At 39.3% G+C, this 22,762-nt stretch overlaps 1 protein-coding gene across 2 annotated transcripts in view; it reads right to left on the bottom strand.

Annotated features, from left to right (window-relative positions):
• RAB6B (RAB6B, member RAS oncogene family) overlaps window positions 1-22,762 on the bottom strand; it is a 1,686,561-nt gene that overhangs the window by 1,168,754 nt on the left and 495,045 nt on the right. The gene's annotated exons all lie outside the window — the stretch shown is intronic.

The following is a 22,762-nucleotide window of genomic DNA, read 5'->3' as shown; positions in this document are numbered from 1 at the left end:
GCTGATCTGAAGTAGAGGATACCCTTCAGGAATGTTTGGACTGGTAGTCTGAATGGCAGTAGGGTTTATAAGGGTAGGCAGACAGAAAATACTTAAAGATGGATGAGGTAAGCCAGTGGAAGACAATGTACACAGAGGTTGGAGAACCACTGGATGTCTATTTCTTTTGGGTGCTGGTTCCTCTTTTGGCATCGAAGGAACAATATTTTACCATTAGCTAGGTAAGAGTTTCTTGAACTTGGTCTTCTAGCTTCCTTTATAATTTAGCACATCTTAATAGTAAAGTTTTAAAAAAGGTAACAAAGTCATATTTTGGAAACAGCTACTTTGGGTGCGGACCAACTAGGATGTAGTGGGAACCCCATGCACTGTGTTAGAGAGTTCACATGCTGTGGTAGCAGTAGAGGTTTCTCCCTTGCCATCTGGAGCAGGTGGGAGATCCAGTGCTCTCTTGACCAGAAATGAATTATCAGAATCATTTCTGCCTTTGTTTTCCTTCAGTTTTTAAACTGCCCCAGAAAGCAAGGGTATTGGAGGACAGGTATAGAATAATAAACTTGCCCAATTCATGGACAAGATATCCAATGCCCAGACAAATTTGTTTGGTCTCTGGAGCAGGACTCTCTTAGCTATCTGTTGCTCAGAGAAGTAAACAGGTCTCATTCTGATTCATCCCATCTGTTCATGAGGTTCAAGAAGTTCTGACTGTCTTACATCCATTTGTGCGGATACACTGAGGTCCTGCCCACCTGCTCTCCCATAGAGTTCTCCTGTACTGAAATATAAGGTGCTTTAAGAAGCATGTGCCTACTCCCAGGCCTGCATGGCTAGCCTGCAAAGTTGATAAGGGCGTGTTTCCCCATTTGTTACCATAGCTGTGGTATTGTCTGTTGTTGTTGTCTTTCGGCTTTTCCCGGTTAGGGGTCGCCACAGCGGAACTCCGGTCCGCTAATGATTGGCAGTAGATTTTTCAGAGTGCTGAGTTGCCAGCTCGACGCCCAACCTTCAATGAAGGCATGCCCATTTACGCATGTCTTTCAGAACGCCACTCGACCCGCGGGGAGGACACGCAGACTCCACACAGAAGGCACTCCCCGCACACTAGCTGGGAATCGAACGGGAGAACCTCTTGCTGTGAGGCAACAATGCTACCGCTGCACCACCATGGATAATCTGTGATGACATTTATTGTCCTGGGTTTCCAGGCTTGAATAACAGTGAGAATTTCTTAGCTTTCATATATGATTTCTACTCCCCAGAACCCCATGTGCCCTACACTTTGGGCTTCAAGGTGTGGGCACTTTATGCTATATACAAATAATCTCTGGTCAGGGACTGGCTAGATATAGACTGCATCCTCCATTTCATTTCCCTCCTTACACATGGTAGAACAGGGGTACAGGGGTGGCACACTCCAGGGATTAAATCTGCTCATTACAAGCATTTTACAAACCACTGCACTTCCTTATCTCCAGTCTTGCCAGGAGGACCATCAGAATGGAGGATGCCATGTGGTCTAAAATGCTCAGGAACTATCCTGCCATTATGAATAATTTTCTGAAATGTCCTACAGGAAGGCAATCAGGATGCCTGTCTTCTTCTGGTGTAAGCAAGCTTTGTTTGTATTAGCTTTCAATAGTGCCCACAAGAAGACAACATTTACGGTTGGGCACAAGTTGGACTTCTGCTCACTGAGGGATAAGCACAGCTTGTTGAGACAGTCCAGAGTGTTGTCTTGTGCCATCTGCACCTCCACCAGGGTCTGCACTTCTATCAATGAAAAATCCAAGTATGGGAATATAGATGGCCTTTGCCCTGCAGTGACTATCACTGAGGACAGACATTTTGTAAAAACTCTAGGCGCAGTAGCTAAACAAAAGCATAAGGGGGTGGATTGATAATGATGGTCCTCCCCCACAAACCTCGGATACAGTCTGTGTTACTAACAAATGAACATGCCAAGGTAGGGATCTTTGAGGTTAGTGTCACTGGGAAAGCCTGATAGCTTACTGTTGGTGGTGGGGTCTGCAGAGTTAACATCCTGAACCTTGGAATCTTTCGAAACTTGTTTTGTCCTGGAAAGTCTAATATGGGTCTTTAACATCTGTCCTTTCTGGATCTGAGGAATAGTCTTGAGGGAAACCCTCTTGCATCATGCCCAGAGGAAACAGGTTATATAATTCCCTGTCTTAACATCTCTATTAGAACTGGACCAAACTGTGTTCTTGATCTTCTGGAACTACAGGCACCCTTCTTTGTACAAGTCTGACCAGAAGTTGAAGGTTTTAACTCCTGGAGACAATTTGTAGAACTCACTGGTCTTTGGTTATGTCTGAACAATGACAGTAACAGGAAGCAAACCAGCATCCTGTTATGGTGTAGTGTGAGAGGGAGGGGCAGAGGCAGGAGTAGGGTCTGGGGGGTGAGAGGGAGGAGCCTGTTAGAGTCGTATTGTCTTTTGAAAATGTTGTAGTAAGAAGGATCTGAAGGGCAGTTCCTTTTCTAAAGGGGCATTAAGGAGCTGTGTCTTCATATCATTGGGCACAATTTCGAACATACTGTGCCTTCATATAATTGGACACATTCTTGAATATAAGAGTGCATCCTCAGGCAAGAGTGTCTGCTAATAACTAACCCCATGGTTGCTACATCTACAGCATCATAACGACATTCTAAGGCATGATTTCCCAATCTGTACGGCAGTCTGGACCTGACCGAATATAACAACTCACAATGTTTTGTCCTGCACTGCCATTCACTATGCTGTAGTTGCTTGAGAACATATACCTGGTATTTCAAGATGTTGGTCTGACAATTCAAAACAGTAAAGACCAGGGTTATTGATTCATAGGTTCATATATTCTTAGGAGGTTACTAGGCTAATTGCCCAATGGCCTTTACATGCCTAGCCATGCAAAAAACTTATGTACCCTATTAGACCATAGTTAGATGGTCATTGTTAGCAGAGCAATTCTGTGATCAGCACCAAATGCCCCTGTCAATGAGGGACATAGGTGCCATCCCTTGAGTGAATTTACAGTCACCCATCCAATTGTAAAGGTTGCAGTTAAATAAGGTCATTGAGGAGCTCTGCTTCACATGGAGTGGGAGCTTATTCCAGAGGAGCAGCAGTCTCTGGGGAGATATATCTGTCTCTCCAACATGTTTTGGTAATGTGACAGGCTAGGCTGAGATCCCTGGAGCAAGTGACTTTTGTCCTATTTGATTTGCAGATTTGCAGTATTTCTATTAGGGCAGGGTCAAAGACTGCTCTATAGGCGAGGCACAGATAGAAGCATACACTTTATTCCCAACTATTTCAATTCATCTGTTTTCATTGTCAATGAAAAAGATACTGTGCACATTAACCAGTCTTGTTAACTCAGCAGACTTCAAGGACTCCATGGGCACTCAATCTGGTTCTACTATTTTTGTACGAAGTTCTATAACAGTCTTACACCCTGTAAAAGCAGCCAGTCCTTTTTTGGGGGTGGGGTAGTGGGTCTCTGGCACTAGAGAAATAGCTTCAAAAACAGAATGCAAGTATAGCTACTGATCTGAAAGGCTCTAGTTCCAAATGGTCCAGGCAACAGAGGCCTTATAGGATTTCCACTGGAAATGCTCCCTTCTGAGTGTCAGAATAACCCAAGTGGCAAGTGGAGGTAAGTGAAAGGTGAGAGTGTCCTTATTGTCTATGTTACAGAAAGGGAGGGGGGACGTCTATTACTTGTAGTCCATTTTCCTTCTCCTCCTCTTCTTCACAATTACAGTAATGTGAGTCTCTCTAAGGGGAGGCTTCCCTTTTTCTTTTGGGTGGAGGAGCAGCTCCTAACACACAGAGGACTGTTCTCAGTCAGGCTACACAAAGACTAAAGGAATCCCTTGGCTAATTTACTGAAATTATTGGGGAAATCTGGCTGGAGCTAGGAGCACCTGATTTTCCAAGAAGCAGCTATTTAGGTTTTGCTGAGAACTTGGTCTCAGGTGTCCTGGTCTTGGAAGGGTGGCTGGCTATCAGGGATTTGTGAACACAATAGCAGTCATCTCTGAAATCTGATTAACTGGGTGGAATCTGCCTTCCACTTCTTTTATAATTAAGCAGTGTTCTGGAATGGGTGCCTCTCGAATGTCTTTCATGGACTGCTGAGTCTGGGTTCCAATCCAGAGGGACATGCAAGGACCAAAGAGAGTGAGATAAGGGCCAACAGTGTGGTTATTTCCCAAGGGACATTATCAGAGACTTCAGATGCAAGAAACAACAGGGTCAGGGCTGTTTGAGTGTCTTCCTTGGGCTGATACCTTTGGACTTCGGAACATCAGATAAAATATTTGGTAAAAGGGGCTGCTTTGACCTCTCTTCTGGAGTTCACTTTTCCTGGTTTTTTTTTTGTTTTTTAGAGAGGCATCCATGACGCTCTGCATCTGAAAATCTGCAGAAGTAACAGAAACCTAAAAAGAATGCAAGTGTTCTGTGGTCTGGAATGTCTGGAGGGCCTCCTGACATATCTTAACATTCTTTTTCACAAAAGTCCTGGCAAATTTGACAATTAGCAATGTTGCGCATTAGACCTAGGTAGTATATACACTGGTCATTATAAATATTTATGAGGACTTTGTCACCTTCAAACACACGTGTTAGTCTTTGCTGGGGATGACATGCCCTGCACCTCTGTGTATGGCATTTGCTCCCCAGATGTCTTTTGAGGAACAGCATAATACAAATATATGATACTGTTAGTAGAAAGGTGTCCAAGTGGGATATTCATCTGCTTTAGTTATTTTAGTTTTCGGCCTAGACCAATGTCAGACTGCAAACTGTAGTGCACGCTAGTGAGGTGATCAACACTGCAGTAAGAAAGAAAGTACAGCAGTGTAAGTTAACCTACCATAACAGTAGGTTTCAACAGATCCATTTTACAGTAACCATAGCTATATGAGACATAGCTTGCCAAGGATATTAAATGTCTATTCATCCACCAAAGCTTTGGGCTCCATCCTCATGCACTGTATGTCTGTACTTAGCACAACTGTATGTGCGGATATAACAGGGTGTTTGGGCAGCTTGATGCTCTAATAAAATATTGCCAGATTATGCCATGTAATGAAATGTCAGACTTGTGTCAAAAAGGCAAGAGGTAAAGTAGGGAACCCCATGCTGACCAAGGAAACAGCAGGTAGAAAAGGGAGAAAGAAGAAGGTAGGATGGTGCAAACACTATAACAGTGATGTATATGAACACCCAGATGGTAAGTTAACTTACACAGCTGTACTATGCTGTTCATTAGATCGCTGTTGCAGTAGCCATAACTATATGGGATGATTGCCACAGCTTAGCAAGAGAGTGGATGGAAAAGGCCGTTATCTAGAAGTTCCTGCAGAATAGCTTAATCAAACCCTTTTTTATCTCTGTAAAGTAAGTCTAGCTTGTAATATCTAGGGAAGGTGGGTGCTGAAGACCAGTGAGCTGCTTTCTAGGATAGTTCTAGAGTCCACCATTTCCAAAAAAGGCTCAGAAGTAGATGAAGTATTGGTACAGTGAGCTTTAACTTTGTGAAGGGGCTTTTATCATAGTGAGAGTAACATAACTGAATAGTCTGAGATAGCCATCTGGAAATGGTTTGTATAGATAATGACTGACCTTTCTTCTTTCCATCAAAGGAAACAAGAAGGTGGTTAGATTTCCTAAAATCTTTAATCATTTCCAGGTAAAATTTTATCTGTGTGTGGATGTCTAAAATATGATGGATTCTTTCTGATCTGTTTTTGAGGTCGGGTTAAATTCAGAAACAACTTTGGCATACAGGAAGGGTTATTTCTATGACTCACCCTGTCTTTATGGAAAATCGGAAAGGGTTGCATAGACATCAAGCTTGTACTAAAGGTATCCATCTAGCTGAAGTCTGAGATGAGCAGAACTATTTTCCATGTAAAGAAGTTTAAAGTAAAACTGGTTGCAGGTTCAAAAGGGGGGAAATTAGCTTTTGCAATACAAAGTTAAGATATCAATCAGGTTCCATGTGTGTCTAATATGTAATATCCCTTTCAAAAATATTTAAATAAGGAAGAAAGGGGGTACCAAATACAGACATGCAGTATTAGCTGAAAGCATGTACCCTTACAAACATGTATGGTAGACAACTCACACAGGTAATGAAAAAACAAAGGTACCCCTATTTAGAATGGATTCTGTTCTCTTTTATGGCACCAACTAGAAACCCTTTTCCATTTGGCTAAGAATGATTTTGTAGTCTTAGGTTGTATCCTTCTTTAAACCTGATGCATATCCTCAGGAAAAAAAAGGTGCATAAATGGGGTGAAAAACCTCTTGTCCCCATTGTCAGATGGAGATTTTGAATGGTGATGATTAGGAATCTCTTTTCCTGTGTCAGTAAACTGACCATGTGAGGAAGTTTCTGCCCCTGACCAAACGCATGAGAATGGATAACCAGTGCTGTCTGTGCCAAAACCGAGTTACCAAAAGCATGTTTGTCAAGTCCATTTAGATCATAAGAAGAAGTTTAGATATCAAAGATACGGGTGGAAAGGCATGCATGGGAAAGAAAATGTATCAGTTTTTTGCAAAGTGTCATGGAAAAGAACCGGTTTAGTAGTCTGTTAAAATAGGAGGCAAACAGGTCTACATGGAGAGTTCCTCACAGATAGGCAATCTCCTGGAAAAATCCTGGGTGCAGCAGCCACATGTGAGGTTTTGTTCAGGATCTGCTTAAAGTGTCTTTTCTGAAGCAATGTACTTAGTCTGCAAAGTGAGGAAGCTCTGTATTGTCAGCACCTAAGCAATCATAGCTAGTCTGCAAAGAGGGGTATGACCTTGTTCCACCCTTTGTGGTTTATTTACCACATTGGTGTGGTGTTGTCTGTTACCACTAGCAGGACTCCAGAGGGCTTAAGCCAATTTAGGTGCTTGATAGCTTTTATTAGAGCCATCATCTTCTTGACAATTATGTGCCTATTTCTGTAATGTGGATCCCACATCTTCTAGACCTTGGTGTCTTCAAAGACTTTCCCACATGCAAAGTTAAAAGTGTCTGTTGTGACTGACTGAGTAGAAGGAGGGAGATAAAGGAGGGGGATAAAAGGGAAGGCCTGGATTTAACGGGACTTCATTGGCCCACACAGGGGGTTTCTTCTTAATGAAACCGAGGACTGGAATTTGAAAAGATAATGGATGAAGACACAAGACCAATGCTGACTTAAGGTATCATTGGACTTTTCTCATGTGGAGTGGGCAAATGGGACCATTAGAAAGAATAAAGCTAAGTAACCCAGAATTTTGAGAGACTCTGTGCTACTTTGGGGGGGGGGGGGTAAACAGGGGATAGAGAGGTATCTAGCAAACATTCTAGAAACACTAACCTTAGAGAGGGGCTTAAACATGACTTTTTTTTGTTCAAATTTAGTTTGAAACCTAGTCTGTTGAAAAGATGAATAGTGTACTGAAGAGCTGCCAGAGTGGTTTGGGTGGAGGGAGCAGAAATATGGAAATTGTCCAAGAGGGGAAAATATCAATGCCTTGAAGTCTGCAAAAGGTTATGACTGAGGCAACATACTTTGTGAAAATTCTTGGAGCAGTCAAAAGGCCAAAATGCAAAGATTTAAACTGAACATGCAATCCCAGGGTAAAGAATATTAGGTAATGCATGTGTTCTTTGTGAATTAGAATGTGCATGTACTCATCTTTGAAGTCTATAGTGATCAGAAAGGCCTTGGGAATTAGGATGGAAAATGGATTTGTAAGGTAGGCATCCTAAATTTTGAAACCAAAAGAAATGTGTTCAGCTTTGAAAGGCCCAAAACAGATCTCTGCGCCTTCTTTTCCAGGAAGCCAGACACATTCTTGAATAAAAGAGTTTACTTCTTTGGGGTGGAGGAAATAGTTTTGTCTCTCCCAAAAATAGTAGGTCTAACAGAAATTAAGGAAACAAATGTATTATTATTATTATTATTATTATTATTAATTACGATTTTGAGGAGCAGGACAGATCACTTATTGAGATATTAGGGATGCCCATTGTAATCTATAGCCATATCTATTCTGGATTATTTTTATAACTCAGTTGTCTGAGGTTATCTGTTTCCAGAGATTAAGACAGGAGAGATTGCCTGCCATTTGTGAAAAATGGCCAGTGTGCGGACAGAAGGCTGGATGTAAGGAGACATAAGTAGTCACTGAAATGTCTTTATAAATGAGGGTCCTTGGGATCCATATCCATTCCTTTTTGAATCTTCCTGCCATTCTTTTATTGTGATCTGGTAGGTCTTTGCTGTGGGCATTTAGAAAGCTTTCAAAAAAATGGAGCTGAGGAAGAAAGGTAATTCCTTTGGCATTTTGGGGTAGGAGACAAAAAGAGTTTACAGAGTCATTGCATCAACTTTCTCCTTTTTCCAGTTTCTTTAATACTTCAGCTAAATAATTCTCAGATAAATCGTCCCTGTCAAGAGGTGTATCTAGTAACTGAGTCTTAACATCAGGGAAATTCTGGAATGTTACCCATGCATTCTTGCAGATTATTGTGTCTACAGCAGCAGCCCTAGATAGAGCATATATTGTGTTATAAGTGCACTTAATATAATGCTTGGTAACCTATGATGTAGAGTTTAATATATACCCAACACGGTAAATTTAGTGTCTGAGATGGATAAACTAGATTTACCACAGATTAACAAAAACAGATGGTAGATACCTGGACAAAGTAATCTAGTTTTTGATAACAGTAAATATCAAAGTGGAAAGTGAATAAACCTTTTTTTTCCAGATATATCAAATTAATGTCTGTCTTACAAGCAGAAAAGGCTTTAGAAGATCTATCCCCATTCATAGAAATAATAACAGAATATGTCATAAGATTTTATAAAGGCATTTATGTGTGTCAGGCACCCTGTAAAATCTGTCAGGTTTGTTGGGTGGGAATCTGCGGAAACAAAGGCAGTATTAAAATAATCCTCAAAGGCTCCCAAGATGGGGGAATGGCCACTGTTTTTTGGGGAATGTATACTCAGTAATTCATATCTTTTCTGAGATTCTGGCACCTCCTTATCCTCCCATTTGAATTTTTTTTTTCATTTAAGAGATTGTATTTCTTCACTGGGGGAAGTCTGAAGGACAGAGAGAGAGAGTGTCTTCAGATTCAGACCAGAGAAGGATTATTGTGAGGTCCAGGCCTTCAACATCTGACTCTTCTTTTGAGGTAGAGTGTGATCTCCTTCTCTTAACTAGGGTAGAAACTGTAAGAGAAGACTGGAGAGACTGAGCTGCCTTAAACAGGCCCCTTTCAAAATTATACCAATCTCCTTGGGAAGCCTTCTACATAAAAGGGGTGGAAGGAGGTAAAACATGTTCTCTTTTTATGAGTCTCCAGCCTTAAGGTATTAAGGATGGAATCCAATGGCTGGACCTCCATTAGGAATCTGGAAATGTTCTCTCTAACCAAAGCTTAGTTGATACTAGCCTCAGACAGAATAGTTTTGTTTCTCCCCTCTCAGTAAGAACAGCCTGACATATAGTCTCACATGATTTGCTTAGATAATGGGTTTTAGGACTAGGAGAGCTGGACCAATAGTTCAAAACCACGATCACAGAAAAAAGGGGGAATTCTGAGTTTCTTCAGATACCTCTTTTGCAGTTTTCTTTTCTGTCTTTTTCCTCTTTTCAGGAAGGCGGTGCAGTGAAGGGGATTCTGTCACCATGGTCCCTCATGCCAAATCCCTAAGGCACTTATTCCCAAGAGAATTCTTAAAAAAATTCATATACTCCTTAATGTTTTGGGAGTAAATGTAAGGCAAGTCAGACAGGACCCTATATCATGTTGTTCCCCTAAACAAAAAGCACAGGGATACATGTGCCCTTGTAAGAAATGTGTCTGTTGAAAGAATAGTTACCCTTCCTGACAGACATACGCAGTTTTTACAAAAACCTTTCCACAGAAAAATGAAGGTTCTCCAACCTGGATATTTCTCTGCCCAAAACTGTAGCTGAAGATGACTGTCAATACTCACACCACTGAGCTGTTGGGAAGTCTGCATAAGTGTGCATATGGCAAGAAAGTTCTGATTTGTGGCATGCCAGTGCGTCCGTCTTATATCAACACCATTTCTCATGCTAAGGACAGACATACCATCTGCAAGAAAGGAGCCACAATGCTATACAGACTGTCTAGATGTCCAATATACTTGGTAGGGCATGTCCCATATTGCTATGGCTACTGCACCAGAGATCTAATGAACAACATCTAAAGATGGTGTGGGTGGATACTACCTACATACCTGGTATATGAAGATGTCTGAGGTAAGGTAATGTCAGGCAAGCCATGGGGAATGGTGCTCAGTTGTGAAAGTCAGACTGAACATGGGATTCACTCTGTGGCAAAGATACCTAAAGCTGTGACTGACCCACATGAAGAACATTCAGTGTGCACTTGGTGCATCTAATTTGGTTATTAGTTGTTTATTGTAACACATCAACAGTTACCATATAGAATTACTGTAGTTTTATCTGAGAATTATTTTAAAACTATATGCAGGAGTGACCTCCACTTCCATTTATGATTATATTTATTCCTGTTGTCTTCACTTTTTCATCACTGTGCAAAAGGCGGTTATTTGTCTTACTGCCAAAGCATAGCCTGGCCTCTTCTCCTCCTCTACTGACTTTATTTACTTACAAACTTCTTTTTTCCAATCTCTTTTCACTCTGGTTTGGTCGCTGTGGTCTGACTACAGACTTAACTGTATATAATGACAAATTTGACTATATTACTTACTTTGCCTGTGATTTGATTTTTTTTATGTGGATGTCATATGCTCATGTTATTAAGTCTTTTCACATGAGGTGTACAGTTTCCCTCATCTCAAATTTCTGTCCACCTCCCCCTCCCTCACAAATATGGATGACTCTTTGTTTAATTATCAGTCACAGAGAGCTATTTTTGTTGTTGTTAAACACCTTTATTGAACTATCACTAATGACATGTCTTTTCTGACTTCTTCTGATTGATTCCTGTAGTTATTGTGCAATATTCTATATGCCCTACTAATTATCACTTTTTTAACAGCAGCTTCTGCTCTAGATTCAATTAAAAACTCAACCAATGAAGGTCTTTTCTCTTTGTCTATACTCTGATACCAATCCATGATAGGGAAGGCAGTCGCTAGCCTGTAGTCCAAATATCTTCTCGGCCTCTTCCCATTCTATTACCTTTCTTTTCTAAATATTTGCTCCCAAGACTTTGATTCATTTGCCAGCTTCCTCCAATAAATTCCAGCTCCTTCTTTCTACTCTGTACCCCTAATTGCAATCATCCCTATTGGCAAATCTCCTTTCTCATTCCTGTGTTGGCTTAGTTCTTAGTATACTTTATGCTATTTTATGAATATAATAGTCTGTATATGATTGTTGTATACCATTATTTCCTTATTTCTTGAATTACCCACGGTTCATTATCATCCCTTTCTACTGTGAATTGTAGCTTTCTGCTTGTGTTATGTACAAGAGTCTTAACCATGTAGCTCTAAAATAGCCATTCAAATCAGGTAATCTTAAACATCCTTGTTGTATTGGGAGGATCAACTTATCCTTCTTGCCTCTTGCCCTCTTTCCCTTCCAAATAAAATCCTTTAACTCTATTAATTACTGGCCACAACTTCTTCTCTGGTTGATAAAAATATGCCTGACCTGTCTATAAAACTTAAGGCACTAACAATGTTTTACTGCTTATATCTTACAGCGTATATCTTACTATCCATATCCATTAGCAAGAGCTTCCAGTTTCTCAGTTTCTTATGTTTAGTCTCTTCCCACGTATCCTTAGCTGCCATTACTAAATTCTTTTTAACCCATACTCCTAAATACTTCATTATATCATGCCCCTCATAAATATGGGTATAGCTGGACAAATTCATGTTTGAGCACATAGTTTATAGCTGTTACCATTGTTTTATCTTAATTATTTTTATATCCCCCTTCCCCCCAAAAAACAGAACTGTCTCAGAATATTCCACAACACTGGTTCCAACAGGCACAAAATAATATAATCTGCAAATAAAGCCAACTTTTCTTGAACATCATACCAATTATACCATTGAATTTGTGAGTCCCTTATTTTCTTTGCCAGTGGTTCCAATATAATGCAAATAACAAATGGAAGAACACCCTTGACTGGTTCCTCTCTTCAGACACAACTTATCAGAGAAGAAACCTCCCATTTTGATTTTTGCCTCTGATCCTTCATATATCCTTCTAATCATACCTTTCAACTGTCCAGATTTTGCTACATGTTTTTGCTCTGTTCCTCATAAAATTTGTGGATTTATGGCAAATCACTGAGGACTGAAGTAATTAAATAATGACAGATATTTGAGATTTGGACTTTTATATCTTTCAGACAATGCATGCTAATGCAATTCTTGTTATTCTAGCAACTTTCTGAGTTTATAAAAGCAATATTTAAGATCTGTCTTTATTTTTGGGCTTTTGTCCCCCTGTTATATTTGGCTTTGTCTATATTTCTTAAACTAAGAAGTTGACAGGTATGTTTTTAATTAACCTTATTATTGTATCAGGAAATGCACTGCGGTGGTGGTGCTGCCGTCTTCTGTGTGGAAGCATACGTGAATGGGGCGTGCCTTTGTTGAAGGTTGTGCATCAGGGCTGGTAACCCGGTACGTACAAATCCACTACCAATCATTAGCGGACCGGAGTTCCGCTGTGGCGACCCCTAACCGGGAAAAAAAGCCGAAAGACACAAACAAATTGTATCAGTAAATGCAAATGCTTCCGTTGCCCCACTCATAAAATCACAGCCTACTTTGTCAAATACTTTCTCTGCATCAAGACCCACAGATAACATCAGTATTTTCTTACATTCTACTTCCCTCTGGCAAATGTTTGCCTCCCCGACAGCTATTCCCATACTGTGAAGAAGTCCTTCTATTATTTCATAGGATATCACATTTAGCTTGTATTATGACTGTTGTTACAACCGGGTAATCTTGCTTCAGTTGACTTAATGTTACATAACATGATTTCTTCTATGCGTTCTTTTCAGCAAAAGTAGGAACTACTGAGTTATAGATATTTTATCATTACTTTTCATCATCAGTCTGTTACTGTCAACCCCTTAAAGCAATTACTACTACATTTACCTTTTTACCATGACTCAGGAGTTAGACTTTCTTCCGTGTGGGATTCTACTGGATATTATTCTCATCTTGTAAATATGTTTACTTGGAGTGGGAAGGAACTGGATCCATGTTTTGCCATCCCTGGTTACTGCTGAAGTTACCAATAACTTCAGATATTTAAACTGAAGGATGTCTTCTTATTAGACTGTGATCTACAAGCACTAATGGCCTGAATGACAAAAATAAATTTATTTACTGCATTTATTCAATTTGGTAACTGGGGTAGAGCACTGATCCAAGTTGGACTATCTCAGTCTCAGCCTAGACAAGTTGACAAGAAGTATTATGAATACGAACAAACTGCTGTGTGGAGACAGCAATGAATAAATACCAATAAATAGCAGTAATAATAACAATAAAGCACACAGTACAGAGGACAATAGGAAAGGGAGGTTAGAGTAAGGAGGGAAGAAAAAGAAGAGAGTTAAACAGTGAAGAGAAAGAGCACAAAGTATAAAAGAAAGCAGAAGTAAGGGCACAGAGAAATAAACTATATACAGTATGGAAGAGATATTGCATATTAGTGTAGAGAAATAATATAAGCAAGACAAATGTAAAATACTAGTCAAGGGGATAGTGGGGCATTACCTATGTCTCCAGAGAGAAAGCATTTGCAAATTGACTTGGACTTGAAATGACCTTTAAGCTGAAGTGATGGGTACTACATGAGGTCTTTAAGATTAGTAGGGAGGGATTCCCAGAGTTTGGGGCCTAGGATAGAGAAGGCATGGTTAGTGCAATGAAGTCTGGTTCTGCAACATTGTAGAAGTGGAGCAGACTGGTTAAGATTTGTTAGACTGTAACTAGGGGTGGGGGGGTCATCTGAAGAGGATGGAGGTAAGGGAAGGAGAGGAGTAATCTCTGAGGAGCTTGTAGAGCTGGAATCTAAGAAGCAGGTTGACATGATATTGGACAGATAACCAACTGGCTTTATTAGCGTGATACAATGATGCTCATTTCTAGGGGAGAAGGTAATGAAACTGCAGACAGAGCTGCTTATAGTTTGGATGGTGGAGGAGTTTTCCTTGGATGCTACTGCAACCAGTGGAAGTCCATATTCCAGCTGGGCTAGTAGATTACCTTTCCCCTGTGGGATTACTGGTTGATCTGGAGAGAAAGGGAGAAATTGTACAGCATGAAAACAGGAGGGAATTAATTTTTTTCTGTACTTCCTGTAGGTGAAGGTGAAAGCTCAGTGAGGGATCAAGCCACATACCAAAGTATTTGAAGGAGATGACTTGATCAATGAGGCTGTGAATATGGTCATTAAGAAGTGACTGACAGTTTCTCTGCCATTTAGGGGAGATACCAAACAGCATTACTTTAGTTTTGGAAGTATTCAGCATTAGTTTTGGTTAAAAAGCATTTGATAAAGAGAAAGGAAGTCAGCTTGCAGTTACTGTTGTATGGCCAAGGAGGTCAGGTTTGAGTAAAATAACACAATGCCATCAGCATAAAGTAAGAGAATGGGACAGGTGAGGGGGTGAAGTGATAGTTTATTAAGGAAAATAGAAAAAGGAAAGGTAAAAAATGATTACAGTTTACCCTTTTTTCTTATTTTAGAGGCTTGCAGATAAATATTTGGTTTATCCAGGAGACATATATTACTACATAAGATAAAAATGTTTTAAGTGCAGAGAACATCTATTACTATATTGCTGAAAAACGTCAACCCAGCTGTGGTGTAACTCTGTTTCTGAATGGTTCATGTAAATGGTCAGGGGACATGATCAGTACAGACAAAGAAGGCAGATTTATTTTAGTGTCCCTCTTCTCGCAGTCATTTAGGCTACTGAAGGCTGATCTCTGCCTCATGTATAGACCCTCAACAAACTTTATCCTATCAGACTGACTGTACATTCTCAAGTTCAGTGGAGGCATAAACAGCAACTCAAAAGATCGAAATGTCTTTTGCAATATAAATTCAGCATATTGGAAGGATAAATATGTATCACAGAGGTACTACTTCTTTGGAATCGTCTTCCTGTCCATATAAAGTAAAGTACTTCTCTTACATTATTCAAATGTAATCTGGATGAATAGATAAGTAACTACAAATTCACCCTTGTCCCTTCTGAATAGAGGCTACATGTAAATGTCTTGATCATCTCTGGGTTATTTGTACTTAAAATACAAGGCTAGGAACATCATGGGAATGGATGGCTAGGCTTCTAAGGATCCTCACAGATCACTAGCCTAGTAAATGCTGACGAAGATATAAAACTAAAACATGTGTTGGTGGCACATTTATACTCTTTGGATGTTGATATGATCATTTTCATCCTTTAAATGAATCCCTGAACTAGAGATACCCGACAGGTATTATCTAGACATAATTTTGGCAGGACTGGAAGGCAGTACAATCCAGAACTAGATGTCGCTGGAGCTAAAATACATAAGTATCAGACAGATGCAGGCACAGTAAAGACCTGTGTGAGCTCTTTAGCCTTTTAGAACCATTTGAGAGTTTTCCATAGCAGAAGTAAGCAGTTTACAAGTACCTCAATGCATGTCTCTTTGTTAATAAATTCTTATTATCCAGATTTCTGGATGTTAGAATATTCCATGCAAAACCACCTGACCATTCCCCATTCTGTCCTTAATTTTCTTCTCTTGCAGCCATAGGCAGAGACAGAATCTGGGGAATCTCACCTTTTATAACATACCAAAAAAAATTAAAGTCTTTAGGGTACAATAAAGCCTATGTCTTCTCTGTTAACACTACTTCAGACTTTAATCCAGAATCCAAATGGCTGTCTCATACCTTTTGAGGTTGTAGAATCCAAAAAGTTACTTGCAGTTAGAGCTATGAAACATGGGATTAAAACTAAAATGATATTAGATAAGACTAAAAAAAGTACAATACCAGCTTGAGAATAACTTTGCCGTCCACTGTTAGCAGACTTTATAAAAGTTACTTTGGGAAAAAGAAGATCTGAATACAAAATCACTTGAACTTAATGGCATTAAATATAAAACCTCATACGAGTGCTTAGGTGAACTTTCCAGGAAAATTCAACATAAACTATTAAATCACAAAGAAAAGAACAACCAAATTCCTTTTCTGTAAGGCTTGGATCCACCAATTCAAGTGATCCATTCTCAGAACCCTGTAAGTGAATTTACAAATTACTCAAGAAAACAGCATGCTCCTTTATCTATTAAGTCAAGAACCTGAAATTCAAAATTGTCTTTTGGGCTTTGACTGTCTGGCCTCAAAAAAAAAAAAAAAAATGTTGATTTTCTCAAGTCAGATATTTTGGTTGATGAAGTGATTCTTCTGTTAAAGACATGAAGTCTATAATGGCACTAGATCCAAAATATTTAAGTGCTCACCTTTATAAGAAACAGTACAGCCCTTGGCCCATAATTACTATTTGTGGCATTCGTCCTTATTGAAAGCCTCTATTACAGTTATTCACAAACCTGGAGGAATTACTCATCTGTTCCTCATACAGCCATAGTCTTACCTGCTTCTATACCTCTCAGCTATCCCTGAGTTTGCCTTTTGGTCTATGCCTCATAAAATTCTATGACTGTCTAGCAAACTAATAATGATTGTGCTCACTCTGAGTTCCAGACTGTATATCCTTCAGAAAATGCATGTTTATGCAAAACCCATTATTCTAGCAACTTTTTTAAAGAATATAATGCAAATTTCCCTATTTTTGACCTTTGTCTTCTTGTCCCTGATTTCTGAGGCAAGAGGTTGACAGTTATGAATGTTTCTTTAGAATATAGAAAGTTTCTGAGTGCTAAACATGTTGGATTTGTTAAGTGCTGTAGCCCTACTGACCAAGTTTGAACAGCTCTTTCATCGTAGATGAAACAATGCATATGTAGGGATCCTGGGATTTAGTATCCCTGGATACAGAACAAGCTTTTAAAAAAGTGAAGTCTTTTTTATAACTTCCAAAGCTATGGGGTTTTCAGTTCACTTTATTAACTAGTAAAAGATCTAATTTCCTCACCAGCAGACCCATTATTGAATATAATGCCCCTTTTGGTATGTATTTGTCTAAACATATCAATCAGCTTGAGAGATCTCAGGGAATTCTAATTAAAAGGATCCACGATCTAAAAAATCTTATTTATCAGAATGGATTGGCAGCCATTTCTCTGTACTAGATTTTTTACAGACTCGCCTATGGAAGTTTCTGTCTAGCCTTTTAAGCCATGAATGATCCAACCCTCTTTGATCTCCTGTTCCTTCACACAACCAAGTGATACTTTAAATAGCCAGTTAAAGGAAGTAACCGTTCATCAACTGATATAAAAAACATATTGGCATAATAAATTCATATCCTAATGTATTCCCACCTCTGGAGCAAACTTGTCGCCTTCACAGTAAACCTAGCTAATTGGATGGGCAGCCTCAAATTGTCCACCAGTCTATTTTGTACTGTACTCCTTGAAGCTAGAGGGAACTTTTTGAATATAGTTTATTGAATAGCCTTGTAGTGATCTGTACACTTTGTGATGTCCATGCACTGGCCCAGTAATCAATGAGCCTCAATCTTCACCACTAGCACCAGTGAGGGGCATGCACATTGGGAAGGATAACAAGTACACACACAGTAAAGTACAATTTCCCTTAAGAGCACACAGGGATCACAGTCAGTCTGGGGCTGGATTCTCCTTTTCTCTACAGATCCCCAATAAGAATCCCCACTGGCACAGCTATAAGGTCCAGATTTCAGCCTAGTGGTCAAGCTAAAGTGCCCTCTCTGTCCAACCAGTGCTTCATGTCCCTGCCCCAAGTAGCTGACACACACACTTTGAGATATGAGTTGTATACACACACACAGGCACTCCTGGGGAAGGCTGGCACAGGTTCTCCAGCTTTGCCCCCTTCTCTCCAGACTGTAAGGTACAAATCACTGCCACCAACCACTATTTATCAACTACTAATACGGTCCTTCCCAAAGCGTGTCCAATTTTACTGCCCAATATTATTAATATCCAATTAGTAAGTGTGATGAGCAGCAAAGCTATTGGAGTGGCTTAGTACAGTATCACCAAATACATGCAAGTACTCTAGAGCTTAAATTATCTCTACACAAAACAGCCACAGTTAAAAGGTTTAAAATATTTAATACGAAATAATAAAAGCACAAGAAAAATCTCATCAATTCAACACAGTGTTAATCAAGAGTTCAGAAATCACAGGAACTTTTTTAAAACAATATTGTAGGATAGTCTGACATAAATATAGAAAACAGTTAGACTAATTTGGCTATATTCTATCTATCTCTGAGAGAAATATTAAGTTCTAAATAACTTACATACAGACCAAAGCAAGTGCTGGTGAGATGTTGTCAGCTTCAGACAAAATACAAAATGCTCAATCTTCCTCTCTGATAACACCCAGTACTGCTGTGTCATTTCACATTACATAATTTTTATCACTTGTGCTTTAGTTCCAAGGCTAACAGAAATTCAACATTTACATTTCTTGTAAGCTGCACCTGGCCAGGAAGCCACAGCAATATAAGACACTTTTACATGTAAAACCTTAGTAAATATCTCTTAAATTAAGACAATAGAAAGAATTTGCTAGCCCAGACATCCTGGCTCAGAACTTCAGATCAAACACAGTTGTAATTCTTTACTTAACAGCTTTCTTCCAGCAGGGTGCATTGTGGTTACATTTTTGAAGTTCAGCATATAACACAGTTTTCCTACATTTAGTTCTCTTACATTTGTAAAAACAAGCCTGTTGATTATATTAGTATTTACAATGACATAGAATTATTTACAAAATTCTATCTAGCTAGGCTGGCAGCCTTCACACACTTACAGACTAGTCCATATCTATGTACCTACGAACAGTTAGAGTTAGAATTAATGCAGTCTTTTCAGCATCTTTCCTTCTTGTAGACAGTGATGTCCTCTATTCCTTTTTAATCTCATTATACAATTTTTAGTAAAGATGATTAAAAATAATAATCTATTCATTCAAGTAACTATAGGGTATTTCTAGCAAATTCTTGGCTTGTACCGATGACATTGTGCCTATCCTCACGACAAGAATGGATTCCCTTACTCAGCCTTGGAAGCCATAAAGATTTATAGTTATTTTTCAAACTTAACACACATACATTTGTGTCCCCCTGCACTTCTAATTGATCTTAAATGACATTTCCTATGGAAAGGACAGAACTTACATTGTCTTAAATACTTGTGTCTACATGAGTTGAACTTGCAAAGAAAGAAACCTTTGATAATCTCTGAAATGAGCTGGTTACTGATCCGACAGAGAGATTAATGTACTTCCTCATTGGTAGGTAGAACTAATATTCTAAAAATAAACATTTCACTAGGTTTACTCGAACTATTGCAAGCACTTTTTACTCTGCTAATAGATGTGGCTCTCCCACATAATGAAATTTGTATGAAGTTCCTCTGGAAAATTATTTACTTAAAAGCTGTGTATACTAAATGGTATCATCCAGTCATAGAATGTGGGGTTTAAGCTCCTAACCCTGATATTGAAATAAGAGCAAGGCTAAGATGCCACAAGACAAATAACGTAGAGGTAAACAAGCGTCACACAATGGTTAATGCAAATCTCAACATACCTGAAGACTGAAACTAGTTGCTGTCAGGTGTCATTCTCATTTAAGAGAAATGCATTAAGTACTCTGCAGATCAGCACCTGAGATATATCTTACCCCTGTAAGGTGTGAGAAGTATAGTAAGAGATGCACAAACGTTAGTGTCCATCAGTATAGGACGTCCATGCATTCATTGCAATCTTGTTTATGGGTGACACTGGTTAACCAATGCCTTTTTGATAACTATCCATCTAGTCTGCCAGCTGCTGTGTGGTTAGTTGGTGGTGTGAAATCTGTTGCCAGTACCATTTTCATTTGTGCTGTAGCCCATCTACCACAGTGTCATGCTGCCCTGTGTGATGTAGCAGCTGTGCTATTCATTTGATGCTGCTGCTCCGAATATCTTGCTTGTTGCAATTCTGTAAGTTTTTACATGCTTTTTGCTTTTATAATGGCATGCAACTTGATGCACAACTTATTTGACCTACAACTGTGACCTGCTTTCAAAGGTGCTTATTTTCATCTCATTATGCTCTCATTAAATTGCATGCCTTCACTGCATGTTATTAAGTGAGCGTTTGCATGCACCAATTCATGTACTGTTTTCTTTGCTGCTCCATAGAGCTAGCTGGTATTATGAATTAAAGCATGCCTGCACTTGTCCACTTCCCATGCAAAGGTCACTTGTCTACTATGCAAGTTAACAATGAACAGCAGCCATTAAATCCAAAATAATTACACCATTCATCTTACAACTATCCATTGCATTAGTCACCATGAGCACCCTTTGAAATACATTCCCAAGCCGGATCACGGGGTCGGATCACCTGTCCTTCATGATTGGCAGTGGAGTTTTACGGTGTTGAGTTGCCAGCCTGGCACCAGAAGGCCACAGACAGCACACTTACACACACACACTAACATCTAGGGAGTGAGTGTCCCATCCACTGTGTCAGTCCACCTGGGGAGGATTGGGGAGGAAACCCTGGAGGAAAACCCACACCACAAGGAGGACATGCAGACTCCGCACAGAAGGCACCCCAGCCGAGAATCAAACCGGAGAACCTCTTGCTGTGATTCCCATAAATGCCACTTGAAACACCTGGAGCATGTTAACTAAACACTGCGGATACTCTCATTTCTTCATAACACATAAAACCAGTAACAACATTAACAGTTAACCAGAATTTATAATGCAACAAATACACAATTAAGTGGAACAAATCTAAACACAAAATACACATTACAGAGGCGGGGAAGCAAGCCCCTCCATCCTTTACAACTCTCAGCTGTCCCTTATTTTTTCCCAGATGCTGCTTTTCCATAAAAAAAATGACAATGTTTTAAGGAAACGTGATGGATTAGTCACTGAATAACAAATATTATACTTACAGATCTCTTTTCCTTCAGAAAATGTATAATTCAAATCCCTTTATTCTTTTAGCCTCCCAAGTTTAATAGTACCAATATTTTAAAAAATGTCCCTGATTTGGGGTACTTCATCCACGATTACTTTTAGTTTTGTTCCTGATTCAGGAAGTAAGCATTTGAGAGCTATGCCACATAGTAGTAAAAAACAGTGACTATCTCCAAGATACAGCTGTAGACAATGTGACAAAAATCAGTGAAACAGGAAATTAGCCAAAACACACTTCAGCAGAAAATTGTTTCTACAGCAAATAGATGAAACAGGCTTTAACAAATAGCACTACTCCCTCGGGCACAAAAGCAGTACAAACTCTGTCCTTCACATAACACCTCATCAGCTGCTGGCTAATGTAAAGCATTTGCCATTAAACAGGCTTTGTACAGAAGGATGTAGGTTAAGCTACTGTTGATAGTCCTAATTTCAGTTTCAGTTGTACTCCCAAATCGGTGTCTCCTAGTCCCAAATTGCACAGTTGCAAACTGCCTAATATAAGCAACGATGGTAACCTGAAATGAAATCCAGGCTAGCTTTAGGGGAGGGTCTTTTTCTATCTTTATCAACTAAGACAAACAATTCTCTCTGCTGTGTGCAAAGGTAAACAATTCTCTCTGCTGTGTGCAAAGGTAAATAGTCACGTGATATGTCTGAATAGATAATGTTAGTAGAACATGAACTCTGTTTTGTCTTTAAGTCACAGATCTCATCAATGCAATTTACCCCTTGGCATAGTCTGAGAAAGTGAACAAGTTTGATTACTTAAATATCGTAAGCCTAATTGATATACATAACACCGTATCCAAATGACAAACATCCTTTAGCATAACTCTTAAATGCCATTTAAAATCTGTGAGGCTAAAATACAGTATCATACATACTTCACTCAAAGTAATTTACAGATTATTATATTGGTGTAAATGTACTCTGTTGCAAGCTGCCCTAGAACATACACCATGATTATGTAACAAAATGCAATATATATGGGAAATGATTCACACTGTGGAAGAATCTGCATTTTGTCTGATCATTTCTTTCACAAGAACATCCCGTCTCTTGGTAATCTTCCATTTTAGGATTATTAAGGACATCAAAGACACAATCAGTATGCTGGCTAAGCAAGTCTTATCTTCTACTGAAATCATGGAATCAGTTTGTCATCGCCAGGCTTGATAAACGGGCACAAGAAATAAGAATTAACAAGGACAAATGACCTGGTTCATCAGCACCATACATCATTTACAGTAATCTGCTCTCCATTTTTACTTGATCATAATGACAGTGGAGTGGAAAGAAGATGGGTGAAGTGAGGGAGGAAGGGAGCATTTCCCTGTCACAACTCTGCATATTTATAGAGTCAAGACTTGTACTATTTCCTAGTGTACCCATCTGTTTTACTTTGATCATATTAGTGAAGGCAACTAGGGTGTTATCTACAATAATGATTATGTAATATATATAGCAACTTTTTGTTTTTAATGTTTCTCTATTTTTAAATGCTGTGTTTGTAATGTTGGATTTCTGGAGCTTTTCCCATGGACCCTTGCTGAAAAGGGACTTTTCCAAGCTTATTTGGACTATCTTA

Source organism: Protopterus annectens, chromosome 4.part1 (genome assembly GCF_019279795.1).
Source record: "Protopterus annectens isolate FY-2018-M chromosome 4.part1, PAN1.0, whole genome shotgun sequence".
Lineage (NCBI taxonomy): Eukaryota > Metazoa > Chordata > Ceratodontiformes > Protopteridae > Protopterus > Protopterus annectens.
Note: the sequence above shows the minus strand (reverse complement) of the source record. Positions and strands in the feature narration are given on the sequence as shown.